The sequence below is a fragment of the Mustelus asterias genome, chromosome 3 (assembly GCF_964213995.1).
Source record: "Mustelus asterias chromosome 3, sMusAst1.hap1.1, whole genome shotgun sequence".
Lineage (NCBI taxonomy): Eukaryota > Metazoa > Chordata > Chondrichthyes > Carcharhiniformes > Triakidae > Mustelus > Mustelus asterias.
In genome coordinates this window covers 141,800,895-141,808,304 of record NC_135803.1, presented here as the reverse complement: position 1 = coordinate 141,808,304, position 7,410 = coordinate 141,800,895, and the positions used below count along the sequence as shown (strand labels likewise).

The 7,410-nt window shown below is 44.8% G+C and overlaps 1 non-coding gene across 1 annotated transcript; it reads right to left on the bottom strand.

Annotated features, from left to right (window-relative positions):
* Positions 1-6,298: 6,298 nt before the first annotated feature.
* On the bottom strand, positions 6,299-6,370 carry trnap-ugg (transfer RNA proline (anticodon UGG)). Its single transcript has one exon. It is a non-coding gene; the product is annotated as a tRNA-Pro (tRNA).
* Positions 6,371-7,410: the final 1,040 nt, after the last annotated feature.

Genomic DNA, 7,410 nt, shown 5'->3' with positions numbered 1-7,410 from the left:
ACATCATTGAATGTCAACTGTTGAAACGTCACTTGAAAGCACAAAAGCAATGCACTTTCTCTGTGTCTCACAATTCCACAGCATTTTGCTTTCATTTGCATTGGTCTAATTGTAACGACTTTAATCAGGCAATTGAGCTGGGCCTGTTAGAATATAAACTGTATGATTAAGGGCCAAATTGATGGGCTAATCAGGGAGCCTCTTGCTTTGTACTTAACCAGGCGTGTCAGTTCCTCTGGGACTCCTAGTGTAGACTGCTAACTGAAAGCACTCTGTATGCTGTTGTCTGACTTGTAAATAAAGGGATTTTGGTGAAGGGACTTCTGCCTCCGAGAACTTATTACACTAACCATTGGAGGTTGTGAAGCCAGGGGATTGCCTTGTTGGCATGCAGTGTTTGTGTGGAGCTATTGGCCACAGCTTGGAGCAGGAAATCATATGGAGTCCCATGTAGACATTGTTTGTATTCAAAGAAAAGCATTATATATCGGAGCACCATGACACCACATCGTGGAGTGACAAGAGACAAGACCTGTGCAGGGTGTGTGTCAAACACATTCACAGATCTGGATTTCAGAAATAAAGGCAGAAAGTACGTAAGATGCTCAGCAGGGTCTGGCAGCATCTGTGGGGAGAGAAACAGAGTTAACATTTCGAGTTGAAGAGGACTCTTCTCCAGATTTCAGTCCTGGCATATTTTAACTCACAAAGTCCCAACTGCAAGTTGCTGATTGGCTTCCAGCCTGGAACAGGTGGAAACTAAGAGCTATCTTTCAGGTGGGAGCAGAGGTGTGGGCTGCTATCTGGTGAGTTGGCTGGCAAGCAGTTAGTCCATGGAGAAGCAGCCAAAGGAGGATCTTGTTGGAGGGGAAGTGGCTGGGGGAGGCCAGGATTCCAGAGCAGGGCTGCTACGACTTTCTCCTAGGTGCTTGGAGGAAGGCTCCTGCTTTTCCTGGCTTAGACCATAAGACATAGGAGCAGAATTAGGCCACTCGGCCCATCGAGTCTGCTCCGCCATTCAATCATGGCTGATTTTTTTTTCCCATCCCCACTCTCCTGCCTTTTCCCCATAACCCCTGATCCCCTTATTATTGAAGTGGAGATGCCAGCGTTGGACTGGGGTAAGCACAGTAAGAAGTCTCACAGTACCAGGTTAAAGTCCAACAGGTTTGTTTGGTAGCACAAGTTTTTATTATCAAGAACCTATCTATCTCTTTCTTAAAGACACTCAATGACCTGGCCTCCACAGCCTTCTGCAGCAAAGAGTTCCACAGATTCACCATTCTCTGGCTGAAGAAATTCCTCCTCATCTCTGTTTTAAAGGATTGTCCCTTTAGCCTGAGGTTATGCCCTCTGGTTCTAGTTTTTCCTACGAGCGGAAATATCCTCACCACATCCACTCTATCCAGGCCTCGCAGCTTCCTGTAAGTTCAAATAAGATCCCCCTCATCCTTCTAAACTCCAAAGAGTACAGCTTCACAAAGGAAAGATTTCAATTCACCTCGGAGGTGACATCTTGGTCCTCCTCATGGCTAATGAACTGCCATAATCTGGGAGGACAGTTACAGCTACTTCCCCACTCAGGCTTGAGTTGGGGTCCCTCTGTGTGTGGGACCCCAAATTACATAAATATATGAAGCTCTTGCCCGCTTCCAGCAGGCAACCCAACTCTAGTGAGTGTTTAAGATGGTGTCATGCATAATTCTGGCAGGAATGAGGCAATAAAATTCAATTTCAATAGCTTAACCCCTAACCCACCCTCTTCATACTGGACACAAAGGTTTCAAATGTTCCCCATGAAGTTAAAACTCATTTATTCAGTGTTTCATTTTTTTAAGGACTGCGAATGCTGAAGATATGAAAGAAAGCCAGAAACTTCTGGAAGTTAAGCAACAACAAGAACCTACATATATCGATCCTTTAAAATAATAAATGTCCCAAGGTACTTTGTGGAAACATTTAAAGAAAAACAAAGTTTGAGATTGAGCCACACATGGAATATTAGATCAGATGACCAAAAAGCTTGGTCAAATAGGTAGATTTTAGTTTAAAGTTTAGTTATTAGTGTCACAAGTAGGCTTACATTAACACTGCAATGAAGTTACTGCGAAAATCCCCTAGTCGCCACACTTCGGCACTTGTTTGGGTACACTGAGGGAGAATTTAGCATGGTCAATGCACCTAACCAGCAAGATCTTTGGACTGTAGGAGGACACTGGAGCACCTGGAGGAAACCCACACAGACATGGGGAGAATGTGCAAACTCCACACAGTCAGTGACCCAAGCCAGATTCAAACGCGGATCCATAGCGCTGTGAGGCAGCAGTGCTAACCACTGTGCCACCGTGCCGCGGAAAGTTAGGTGGAGAGATGGAGAGGTATAGGGAAGGAATTCCAGAGTTTGGGGCCTAAGAAACTGAAGGTGCAACCACCAATGGTGAAGCAAATGATGTTGGGGGTGCACAAGAGGCCACAATTAGAGAGTTATGGGGCTGGAGGAGATTGTAGAGAGAGAGAGAGGGACGGGAGCATAGGGATTGTAGAGAGAGAGAGGGACGGGGCCATAGGGATTGCAGAGAGAGAGAGAGGGACGGGACCATAGGGATTATAGAGAGAGAGAGAGGGACGGGGCCATAGGGATTGCAGAGAGAGAGAGAGGGACGGGACCATAGGGATTATAGAGAGAGAGAGGGACGGGGCCATAGGGATTGCAGAGAGAGAGAGAGGGACGGGACCATAGGGATTATAGAGAGAGAGAGGGACGGGGCCATAGGGATTGCAGAGAGAGAGAGGGACGGGGCCATAGGGATTGCAGAGAGAGAGAGAGGGACGGGGCCATAGGGATTGCAGAGAGAGAGAAAGGGACGGGACCATAGGGATTATAGAGAGAGAGAGGGACGGGTGCATAGGGATTGCAGAGAGAGAGAGAGGGAAGGGACCATAGGGATTGCAGAGATAAAGAATGGAGAGACCAAGGAAGGATTTTAAAAACAAGGATGAGGATTTTGAAACCGGGGCATTGCTTAACTGGCAATCAACAGTAAGCACAATGCATGGTCGAGGAAATATGAAAAACATTAAATGCTTAAAATACTTAAGCAGTCTGTTAGATTCTCAAATCAACCGGGCGGGTTAATGCTTCTGTTGATCTGAAACCCAAATTTTAATAAAGGGTCTCCATTCGAGCAATAATATTGTTTCTTCTCTTTCAGATGGTGACAGACCTGTGTGTATATTCGTGTTTTCACTTCCTACAGCCTCTGTACTGGGCCACCGATTGCAGTTTCCCTGGAATCAAACAGCGCCAATCGTGCGGGACTCTGAAAAAAGACATCAAGATTAAGTTGTTTAGAAACAAATACAAGTACATTTCAGGGCAGTGATTCACAGACCTGTCTGGGCACGTTTATGGCCACCACTGATTAACACCAAGGCACTCCCACTGCATATCAATAATACAAGCTCTGCTGTGTTCTCGGGGGAGAACTAATCAAAGTGCCGACTCCAAATAGTGGTATGGACAGGTCAACTCAAAGCTTATGTTATTTAGATTAGATAAAATGCTTGAATCAATTGTTTAAATAGCTGCAGTTCGACTCATTTCATCAGAATAAGATTCTGCGTCTAACATATATTGAAAAAAGCAGCCAGCATAATTAAGGACCCCACGCACCCGGGGCATTCTCCCTTCCACTTTCTTCCGTCAGGAAAAAGATACAAAAGTCTGAGGTCAAGTACCAACCGACTCAAGAACAGCTTCTTCCCTGCTGCTGTCAGACTTTTGAATGGACCTACCTTGCATTAAGTTGATCTTTCTCAAAACCCTAGCTATGACTGTAACACTACGTTCTGCACTCTCTCCCTTCCTACCCTATGTACGGTATACTTTGTCTGTATAGCTTGCAAGAATCAATACTTTTCACTGTATACTAATACATGTGGCAATAATTAATAATAAATAATCTGAATTGAATAAAAGGTTCACCAGATCCGTCCTCAAATTGTCACCCAAAATCTACTGAGTGATTGTCTCAGTGTTTCCAGAATTTTCCGTTTTTTTGGTGTCACTTGCTCACTTTCTCCTCTAACCTAGGAAAGTGGGCGGCACGGTGGTACAGTGGTTAGCATTGCTGTCAATTTCCGGCTTGGGTGCAGAGTCTGTACGTTCTGCCAGTGTCTGCGTGGGTTTCCTCTGGATGTTCCAGTTTCCTCCCACAGTCTGAAAAACGTGCTGGTTAGGTGCATTGGCTGTGCTAAATTCTTGCCCAGTGTACCCAAACAGGCGCCAGAGTGTGGCAACTGGGGGATTTTCACAATAACTTCATTGCAGTGTTAATGTAAGCCGATTTGTGACACTAATAAATAAACTTAAACTTACATGAGAGAAAGGGGAATGAAAAGATATGCGAAAGACTGGCAGAAGTATTTAGATTATGAGTAGACCCATGTGGAGTATAAATGCCAGCACAGCCTAGTTGGGCCGAATGGCCTGTTTAATTCTAATTACATGGAATTAAGTTCTGCGTAATTTTACCTAAGCAGAGAGAGTTGAGGTGGCCACCCAGAGAACTGTTTAGAAGGTGCTGGAATATGATGCTGGAGGAACATCTGAGCATAAACCAGAAGAGTGTTTTTCCTGTTTGGACAAGGACACTAACCCTAAGTTATATTGATTCATCTTTCAATGGAACTGTGCAACCAGCTATTTGGAAGCTCACCCTCAGTTATGTTGAAGTGTGTGGGGAATGTGCAAGAGGCTGGATTTGGAGGAATGCAAAGTTATCAAAGGATTGCAGAGCTGGATGAGTTCACAGAGATAAGGAGCAGTGAGGCTACAAAAGGGGTTTGAGCACAAGAATGAGAATTTTCAGGCTGGTGGACAATGTGCAAATACAGGGGCGATGGATAAACACAGCCAGTGGAATAGTAGAACTCAAATCATGGAAGGTTGACTGGTCAAGAGAGGTTTTTTTTTATTCATGGGACATGGGCATCACTGGCTGGCCAGCATTTATTGCCAATCTCCAGTTGCCCGAGGGCAGTTGAGAGTCAACCACATTGCTGTGGTTTCAGAGTCACATGTGGGTCAGACCAGGTAAGGACGGCAGATTTCTTTCCCTAAAGGACATTAGTGAACCAGACGGGTTTTTCCAACATTTGACAATGGTTTCATGGTCATCAGTAGATTCTTTGATTTGAATTGATTTATTATTGTCACATCTGTTAGCATACAGTGAAAAGTATTGTTTCTTGCATGCTATACAGCCAAAGCATACCGTTCATAGAGAAGGAAAGGAGAGAGTGCAGAATGTAGGGTTACAGTCATAGCTAGGGTGCAGAAAAAGATTAACTTAATGCAAGGTAAGTCCATTCAAAAGTCTGACAGCAGCAGGGAAGAACCTGTTCTTGAATCGGTTGGAACGTGACCTCAGGCTTTTGTATCTTTTTCCCGAAGGAAGAAGGTTTAAGAGAGAGAATGTCTGGGGTGCGTGGAGTTCTTAATTATGCTGGCTGCTTTGCTGAGGCAGTGGGAAGTGTAGACAGAGTCAATTAGTGGAGGCTGGTTTGTGTGATGGATTGGGCTACATTCAAGACCTTTTGCAGTTTCCTGCGGTCTTGGGCAGAGCAGGAGCCATACCAAGCTGTGATACAACCAAAAAGAATGCTTTCTATGGTGCATCTATAAAAGTTGGTGAAAGTCATAGTTGAGATACCAAATTTCCTTAGTCTTCTGAAAAAGTAGAGGTGTTGGTGGGCTTTCTTAACTATGGGTGTCAGCATGGGGGGAACCAGACAAATTCCACCATCTGCCATGTTGGGATTCGAACCCAGGTCCCCAGAACATTAGCTGAGTTTTTGTATTAATAGCCCAGCGATAATACCACTAGGCCATCACCTCCCCCGTATTGGAATGATCAGGTCTGGAGGTAACAAAAGCACAGATAAGGTTTTCAGCAATAGATATCATAGAATCCCTACAGTGCAGAAGGAGGCCATTTGGCCCATCGAGTCTGCACCGACCACAATCCCACCCAGGCCCTACCCCTACCCCCACATATTTACCCTCTAACCTACGCATCTCAGGACTCTAAGGAGCAATTTTAACCTGGCCAATCAACCTAACCCGCACATCTTTGGACTGTGGGAGGAAACGAGAGCACCCGGAGGAAACCCACGCAGACACGAGGAGAATGTGCAAACTCCACACAGACAGTGACCCGAGCCAGGAATCGAACCCGGGACCCTGGAGCTGTGAAGCAGCAGTGCTAACCACTGTGCTACCGTGCCGCCCTAATGAGGGCTCATCCGGGATTTGAACCCGGGACCTCTCGCACCCAAAGCGAGAATCATACCCCTAGACCAACGAGCCGATTGCCTGCCTTTATCCCTACCTCAGCCAATGTTATGGAGTGTAAAGTAGGCAGTTCTTTGCATGGAGTGGATATGGGATGGAAGTTTAGTTCGGGGTAAAATAGTGTGCCGAGGCTGTGAATAATTGAGGAAGTGGGAGGGGAAAGGATCCAATGAGCAGGAAAGGACAGTTGAAATGGGGATGAAAAATCAAATCAACGAATACGATTTGACCACCCTGAGTATGAAACACAAATTGAACAAGTCCATCCTCCTCTCTCAGGTTGAGGTTGCCGTGTGGATACCCTGCTCCCATGCTTATCAATATTTGTGTGGAGATCCTATCTGCAGTTTCTGTAAGAATGAAGTCTTTGTCAGAATGCTCTCTGTGCTTAAGAACTGGACGAGTCACTGTACAAGAGCTGTGTGCTCACAAAGTATTTCAACATTATAGAAAATGTTCCTTCTGTGAATTAGAGATATCAGTTCAGAGACATTTGGAACAATCAGTTTTGCTCATTGAATAATATATCATTATCAATTTAAAATGTTGGCTTGTGAAAGTTCAAAGGAACAATATTTTACTGTCAAGGAAAAGCTGACCTGATTTAAAAGCTATGTGATTTGAAATAGTTTGCCAGAGGAAGACACTAATGAGGCAGCTCACTTGTGAGCTGTTTCCCTAGGAGAGAATAAAAAGTTAATATTATGTTATGTAGACAAATGATAACCTACTGGTGTCCAAATCCTCATCTAGGGTGGGAAACAGCCCTGCAGCGTGACATATGTAAACACTTTAGTGAGACTGGTCAGGTGTGACAGCCCAGCACAGCGCTGTATCAAATTGTACTGTGCCTTTAAGAAATGTATTTTTATCATGTTCTTTTGCAGGATGTTTCTAGCAGGCCCTGGAGGTTGTCGGCACAGTGATGTGGTGTATTTAGATTTCCAGAAGGCATTCGATAAGGTGCCTCACAAAAGGTTGCTGCATAAGATAAAGATACACGGAGTTAGGGGTAAAGTGTAGGCGTGGATTGAGGATTGGCTATCTAACAGAAT